At 38.8% G+C, this 8,877-nt stretch overlaps 1 non-coding gene across 1 annotated transcript; it reads left to right on the forward strand.

The window, feature by feature from the left end:
- The first annotated feature begins 399 nt into the window (after positions 1-399).
- LOC111815623 lies at positions 400-530 on the forward strand. The gene has a single exon (XR_002820295.1). It is a non-coding gene; the product is annotated as a small nucleolar RNA SNORA24 (small nucleolar RNA).
- Positions 531-8,877: the final 8,347 nt, after the last annotated feature.

An 8,877-nucleotide genomic window follows, 5' to 3' on the forward strand; every position in this document is an offset into this window, starting at 1 on the left:
TAAATTTTTTTTCTGTAATTTTATTGAGAAACAAATAGCAATGAGACAGTTTCAAATCAAATTGGTAAGACAGTTTCAATAATTAACACATTACATACATTCTTCCTAGTAGTTAATTGCTGTACAAGATGCGGACATGATATCCTATCTACAAACACCATTAGAACAAATCCCTCTATTCATTAAGAGAATGTAACTATATATCTATCCTAACCACTTTGAATACACAGATACAAAATGGACATTCATCTGTATCTCCTTAAAAAGGCAGAAGGATTTTTTTTTTTTTTTCTCCAAATGCCTTCAGGGCAGGTTTGCCTGGCTTGAGTTGTGGAGATCGAACCACAGCAACCAGAGCCTGACTGCTTTGTTGAAGCAGCCACTTAAAGAACTGAACTTCTCCATGTGTCTTTGGGACCTGTCGGTTGTGGCAGTCTCCCATCCTAGCCATGGAAGAGCATATTCTTGTTTATTGGCAAAGCTGTCGCCATTTAATTGGTATCAGATTCTGACTGGCACAAGTAACATTCTTCGCTGTTTAAAACTTGGAGGAGGCCAGATTATGAGGCAAACTGTTCTAATGAGTGTTCAAATGTTTCTAGGAAGCAGAACTCTGGGCTTTCCATGATGGCTCATGGAAACAGGGCAAGGTAATCAAGAAAACCAGAGTGGTAACAGGGTAAAGTCTTCCACAGCATGTTGCCGTGAGTCACCAAACTTAGGGTGAAAGAGGGCATTTTGAATAATTTAGAAACTGCCAAAGCAGTATTTTGAATATGTCTGAATTGTTTAGTATTAAAGATACTTTTTTTTGTCATTTGATAGTTTTATTGTAAAGATACTTTCTTGATACAATTGAATAAAATGCTTGATTTATGTGAAAAAATAAATAAAAAAAAGAACTGAGCTAAGGGGCAGGCCCCCAAGGTAGAAGGATTTTTTTTTTTTGCTCCGAATGCCTTCAGGGCAGGTTTGGCTGGCTTGAATTGTGGGGATCAAACCACAGCAACCTGAGCCTGACTGCTTTGTGGAAGCAGCCACTTAAAGAACTGACAGTCCCACAATATTCCTTTTCCTGTCTCTCGCTTTCATTCACCTCCCCCTTCTTTTTGAACAACCATCTACCTGAGAGACATCATAGCAACAACTGGCATGTCATGAAAAGCAGCCCGTATTCAGAAGACCAGAATGACAGGCACTCCAAGCATGAAACTACTATTACAGATTACCATCTGCAGTGCAGCAGCTTAGTTCACAGGTATCAGTGTATATAGTTAGTCAGGGTGAGAATCTTTCCAATTAACTGCTATGCTTTCACAGAAAGCAAACTGGTCAAGCAATGGCCATAACTCATCCACATGGCTGACACTGACAAAGGATGTTACAGAATAAATGTTACAGAATAAATCCTGAGGGGACTTGACTGACCTTATCAGACACAAAAGTTCCATTTCTTGTTATACAGGTCCTGCTTTATCTTAGTCTTAACCATCCAGCAGAAAAGTATAAAAATGAGGTATAAGAAGTAAAGCCATATTAATATGCTGAGCTGTGAAAGGCTCAAGTCAACAACTTCTGACAATGTCAGTCCTACAGATAACCACTACTATTATGGGCTACTGGACTATTTTTGCTGAATACAAGCACCTACAATACTTAAATGGCAGTGGAATGCCCATCTCTAACAAAACTAAACAAAAACAGGGGATACAAAGGAAGGACCACTTTGTATTTGTATATACAAAATACTTAAGATAGATATACAGTTACTTTCGCTTAATTCAATGAGAAGAAAGATTTGTGCTGATAGTATTTGGACAGGATATCATGTCTGCATCTTGTACTATGAATAACCACTAAGAAGATAACAATATGCAATGTATTAATTATTGATTCTGTCCTATCAATTGGTTTTGAAACTGTCAAAAATAAATAAATAAATTTCTAAACCTCTCAAAAAAAGAAAAAAAAAACTGAGCTAAGGGGCAGGCCTCTGGAAGTCACACTTTTACTACCTAGACTTATACATTTACCTGTGGGCTTAGGAGGTATCCACCCCCATTACAGAGGCCTGTCTGTATCCCCCAGGCTGTGGTAAGCATCCAAGCCCATATGCACCCTCTCTCAGATAGGGAGATAGGGAAGGCAATCAGACCTCAGGTCTGTGCTAGGATGTGGCCTGCAGGGCAAGGGCTAAGCTACTCAAAGCCACCATTTCTACATGTACCACAGTCTGGGTCCAGCTTCTCACCACAGACGGCGGGATCCATTTCCCTTCTGGCATGAGTTTAAACTTCTGATGCATTCTCTGTCTATTCTGCTCCCTCTCCTTGACTCTCTATGACTGTCTCTCAACCAGTCACTGTAGGAGGACACCCTGGGAACCCTGAAGTGCAGTAAATCTCTAGCAGTTCTGAGTCCCAGAGCCAAATAATCAACCACTTTCCAAAATGGCACCATCTGATTAAATGGGAGGTACCTCACTGGACTTGCTTTCTGATGTTGCCTACTGTGTGGAGTCACCTCAGAGAAAATCCCCAGCTGTTCACATTAGCTGTGCAGTCCTCCAGAGTCCGAGGCTCCTGTCTGCTACTTTGGAGCTGCTGGGCTGGGGCATTCACCTTGTACCTGCAGAGGCAGCCTCTCTCTCCTGAGAGCTGGGGTGAGCTTCCAGAGTGGTGTTTTCTTTTCTGTGTATGGTGGTCCATTTCTCTAGCTTCTCCATAATCTTTAAGTATTTCCTTCCTGCTTCTTGGCAATGTATTTTTCCCTCTTAAACCAGGTTATTATTTTCCCAGTATCCACATTATGGATCATCTTAAGGCTGAATTTTATTGCTAATCACTGCTTCACCGTTTTCTCCTATCCAGATTTGCTTTTATCATGCTATATTAAATTTCTGAATTGACAATTTCAGTAAAAAATGCTTTCACCTGCTTAGATTTACCCAATGAACTATTAAACGACTTGAAAATATAGTATTTCCTGCTCAAAGTAAAATATAAAACAGAGGCAATAAGATAAATTTTATAGGGCCAGCCAGAAAGCTCAGCCAATCACATGCTTAGGCAGATGCAGGGCCCGGGACTTCGATCTCTGCACCTTCTGTGCCTGTTTCACCCCTGGGGTGCACTGAGGTGGTGACTGAGACTGTGGGTGGTGGCACATGCCTGTAACCCTAGTGCTTGGAAGGCTGTAAACAGAAGTATCACTATGAGTCTGATTCTGTGTATCAAGGCACTGTAGACCCTGTACTAAGTACATAAAAAGACAAATTTTATAAAAGTTATTAAACAGTTGGAACCAGAAAATTTCAGACATATTTTTTTCATCAAGTAATGTTCACTACTCATTTCTTCCTTTGCTGGAGATCTATTTGTTTAGCACTATTAATGTAGGAAGATAATCTAGATCTCCTTTGGAGTCTCCAAGATGCATATATATCTCTTTGTTTATTTCTTGTGTATGTAATTAAGACCTTGATTATATAATATTATATTAAGTAATGGGCTGAAGAAATTTTAGAAAGAAAGCTTAAATGATTCTGGGCCCACAAATTTATTTCTTTGATGAAAGAGGTGTTCCTCCCGGCTTCCACTCGCTATGTGGTCTCAGTGCCCCTCACTTCCAATATATCGAAGAATCTGCAGTCTGTCCCCTGGCTCGTACAATTCTGAAAGAGATGCTTCACGTGGCTTCATAATACTGTCATCATAGCATTTCCACTGTTGCTCAAGACCTGGAATGTACATTTTCCTTGATACTGATGACTATTTTCTGGCCTTGTTCTGGTTCCAAATCTGAACTCATGGAGAATTTCTGGAGAAAGGGAAACATGAAGGAAACTTCCTACTCTCACTATTATCTATCACTTTTTATTATTTCTTAACGAAGAATAATTGCACAGCAGTAGACACTGCCTGTTCCACCTAGATAACTTAGGGTCCCCTACTGCCTCAACTCCTCCCCACTTGCCTTCCACTTTGCTCTTAGGATGCTCCAGTAGCTTAACTTCCAGCCCATGAAACCTGAGCCCCTTGTCCCTTCCCATCCCTGCTAGGGTTCTTCACAAATGCCTGAGTGGCGCATGAGCGTGAAGTTCTTGTCTTCTTTGACTTAGAGTTTATGGGAAATGGCAGAGCGAGGTGTAACTTATACTTTGGTCTTCTCCAGAAGCATCTGTCTGAAGGTAAAATTCTGAAAGTGCTCTTTAGTTGTGGTCCTTGCCATTTTCTGTTCCCTCCCCACAACCTCTTCTTTCTTCTCTGGGATAGCACATCCTTATTTTATGGTTCATTTCTGAAGGACCTCATTGCCCGTTTGCTGAGATTGTTTGCTGCCCAGTAACATTCAATTATTTAATTCTCACAAAAAGTCTAATGAAGTGAATGTCAGAGAAACTAATTAATCCAAGGAAGAACTAATTAATTTTATGAAATAGCTGGTAAATGTTACAGCTTTGATTTGAACAGAGATGTATGCAACCTAGTACTTGTTTATTGAACCATGTGACCAAAGAGCTTCAATGGTAAAAGGCTGATATTGAGTCAAGAGTTGCATTATAAAAGGATAACTAAGAGTTGATTTATGAATAAGCATAATTACACTTGTAATCACAGCACTAGAGAGGCTGAGACAGGAGGATCACAAAGAGTCCAAGTTGCGTAGCAAGCCCTGTACTAAATAAATACATAAAAGATAAAAAAGAATATCTGAATTCTGTAATCACAGCACCAAAGAGGCTGAGACACGAGGGTCAAAAAGAGTTCAAGCTGTGTAGTAAACCCTGTACTAAATAAATACATAAAAGATAAAAAAGAATATCTGAATTCACACCCACCTATTACTTAGTGTGTATTAGATAATTTTATTAGTTTTCTGAGAATTAGCTTCTTCCTTTATATAATAAACTGATCTCTGTCTGGATATATCTGTTACAAGTTAGAATAGAGTAATATGATGGATTGAGGATTTCTGTGCCATTATAAGTTATGAAGGAAAGTAAGCTTTGGATGCAGACTAAACACCTGACTCAACAGCTAACAATGGCTTTGGGCCGAAGTGTCTTCTGGGAAATGGGAATAATCACATATCCTCATAAAGTTGCTAAGATAAATGCTTTGTAGCCTCTGTCATGAAAGTCAGTGAGGTCTACTGTCCAGCACAGAGCAGTTACTTGTTGAATGTTAACTACATCTACCCTCTTCTTTATATTTGTTCTTCATGTCGGTGGTTGGACTTGAGTGCTCCAAAAATCCTGGAGTTGTTTACACCTTTTCTCTAAATACTTGCTCACAGAGAGAGTAGATTTGTATGTGCGTGTAGTGTGTGTCTGAACGTGTATGTATGTAACATACTCACTAGCACATATTTTGAATAAGCTTTGCTTTTATCTGCTGGTGTCTTTCATCTTCATAATCTTTTTATGTATATTTTATTCGACATCAACGTCAGAAACCTCATGCAAACAGCTTGTTTGTTCTATCATTTTCCACTCTCTAGTCACCTCTGCATTTTGTATGATGCTTATTTTTTCTCTCACTAACTTCCTTTAGTTTTCATTTGTTTTAACTCAAACACTAAGAAAATAAAACATTTATGCTGTGTGTGTGCGCGCACGTGTGTGTGTTTATGCGCATATGTGTGGTGTTCCCAGCATCAGGGACATGCACATACCTGGAATACTGTACATTTGGGCATTAGCCTCCAGGGACCAATCCTACTTTCTTGAGAAGTAACATAAAATCTCAGACAGACTGACCTGAAAGACCTTTCAAATTTCTCATTTACAAGTAGAAAAGCTGAGAGACAGCAAGGTGCTGTTCCAAACTAGAGCCGGCACTATTTATATCCAAACCAAGTCTTTTCTACTATGCTTCCTATTGAGATAAGTGAGAGATATACACCTTCCTATACAATGAGTTTAAAAATATTTACAGTCATTACTCTCAGTATATTTGTTTCTTCTCTACTTTGGCCAACTCTTCGGGCTTTCTAATAATATTGCTTTTGTTCAATGGAAATCTAGTTCTGCTTTCAGTTTCTGACATTGGCATCTTTGTTAGATTATACAGACTCAGAGAAGATTGTAGAATTTATAGTATTAAATCTGTTTAAAATAAAATCCATATTTTAGGATAATTATAACTTAAAATACATAAGGTTTGGATTTTAACCATGTCTATTATTCCTGATTACAAAAGTATGGAAGATAATTTTTGTCTTTTAGTTACTTCATCAGTAAACCCAATGATGGGGCCGGGGAGATGACTCAGTAGAATAAGCATTTCCCTGGCAAGTGTAAGGACCTGAGTTCAGTCTCCGGTTCTGAAAAAAAAAAAAAATGATGGTGATATCTAAGCTAAAAAGCAGTTGAAAAAATAGGATTTTATAGCATCAGCAAATCACTTAATCTAGAGACAGATATGTTTATTATTACTTATATGTAAGCCTTAGCAAAGTAAAAATATTAATTAAACTTTCCTCCAAATTACAGAAGGTATTTGGTTTCCTGTGCAAGTAAGGACACATATAACAAGACAAACTAATTGGCAATATTTTAAGAGTATATGGACAAGCAATATTGCTGCTTCATCATTTATTGGGGAAGTATAATTTAAAAATATCAAAATAGGCTGATTTGCTTTGTAACAGCAAATATTCAGATGGAGGGATTGATCCTTTCCTGATGTCTCCAACTTCCGTAAAAGTTCAGGGAAGAGGAGAGTGTTCCCTTATGTTTTTTTTTTTTTTTTCTTTTCTCATTTCCTGGTAACTAAGTCATCTTTATTGAAAAATACACATGAGGGAGGCTGCCCTAGAATAATGTCAGCTTTGGATATGCCATCTCTCTGTGTCATCAAAGCTCAGTACCCTAACTACCAAAAATACCCTAACACAAAATAGCTAGATAATGGAATGTGCAATATGTTGAACATCTATTTTGTCTTGGCAATCACCCTGGATTCTTTTAAGTACATTATTCTTTAAGTACATCATTGTATTTAACTTATAGAAGAGATTTATGCTAAACATGATTACTTCTATTTGGTGGCTGAGGAAACTGAGGATTCACAATATTTTCTGGAAAATAAAGTATTTACAACATTGTAGACAACATAAACCATGACCTCAGCTTCTCACATCTGCTTTAGACAATATGAGAGAAAGAGTATAGCTATTTTCCCAACAAATTTTTACTTTCAAATGCAATTTATGGGTTGGATTTGATCCACACATTCAAATTTACTGACTTCTGGTCCATAGTAGTTGTGATATTAAGCCAGTATTTGATCTCAGTTTGTCTGTGTTCACATCTCTTGTCCTTCCCACTAATCTGTACTACCTCGTTAATAACTTTGAAGTCTAAGATGAGGCTCAGACACTTGCTGCTAATTATGCTTTCAGAGTTGCCAAGATACACAGGAAATTCATAGTTTATAAACTGGTGCAACTGTGTATTCAGGGGAAGCTTCTGGAATCCAAGGTTTTGTGTCTGGGAAGAAGTAGCTGAACCGGGCAGGGCGCGTATATGTGGCCATATTAAACGACATCAAACATAACCTCAATAATTCAGATGCACTGATTGTACCTCTATGCTCTCTGCCCCAGACCAAGGCCCCACGATCACTTTGTGTTCCTTTGAGCGACTCACAAAGGCTTCTCTCAGGATCACTCTAAATCTGCTTTTTTTTTTTTTTTTTTTTTTTTTTTTTTTTTTGGTAGGCAAAGAACTTGACATTGCTCAGAGGTGAAGAAAGCACCAGAGCAAGATCTTAGATCAAGCCATAAAAGAGCCTAGATGTGGCCAATGCCTCTCAGTAAAACCACACTCCATTGCCTTTGAAAAATAGCCCAATTATGCTCAATTTCAGCGTGCAGATAATGGATGCAACAATATGACCTCACACCATAAATCCCCCGCACATAAACACTCCCTGTACAATTAGTTGTTGCACGAAGCTGCCCTCATCTGTGAGAAACAAATAGTTCTATCTATCACCAGCAGTGTCAGAAAACAGTTGCAGAAAAGACCACACTCTGTAGCAGTTATGAAAGACAGACTGAATTTCAGATTTAGTGAATATTTTAGGAAGAACACTTGAGAGACAGAACTGTATCAGAGAGAACCCAGCCATTTTCTTCTGACTTGTCAGTATAACCAGAGGAAGCCCAGATATATCCTGCTAATTGTGCTTTCAGGGTTCCCAAGACTTAAAGGGAATTCAAAGGTCATGAACTGGTACAACTGTGCATTCAGGGGAAGTTCCTGGAATCAGAGGTGTTGTGCCTGGGAAGAAGTAGTCGAATCAGGCAGGCCTTGTATGTGTGGTCCGAATGGGAATGTGGCCAATGCCTCTAAGACCTCTTGATCTAAGACCCTGAATGGGAAGAAGGGGAAGGTCCTAAAATCTCATATTCTCAGCATCAAGTGGAGAAGATGTAGGAGGGAGGACTGTGACCCCTGAGGAGGACCACTTGCTTTAAAGCCAGGATCTCACAGCCTAGTGTGCTGCAGTCTGAACCTGACAGTAAGTTTGGCCAAATGAAGGACACTTTGAGTCTTGGATACAGCATATCCCTTCATTCTCTTTCCTTTTTTACCCACATCGTAAGTACAGGAGATCCTCCCAGAAGCAGATGGAAGACATTCGATCCCTTAAGAGAGTAAAGCCCATACTTTCTCCTTACTGTTCCCACAAACAGCATCTGGCCAAACAGAGTCTATGAAATTCATTAAGCAAGGGATATCTAGACTCCTCTGACAGCGTTTTGAGTGTTTATTTAGAATTTTAATAATGACAATAATGAGAGTTAATACCTTTCAGCCCTTGTATTAAGGTAGGTATTGGGCTGTCATGAAGAATCTCTTAGGAA

The sequence above is a fragment of the Octodon degus genome, unplaced genomic scaffold (assembly GCF_000260255.1).
Source record: "Octodon degus isolate 3935 unplaced genomic scaffold, OctDeg1.0 scaffold00018, whole genome shotgun sequence".
NCBI lineage: Eukaryota > Metazoa > Chordata > Mammalia > Rodentia > Octodontidae > Octodon > Octodon degus.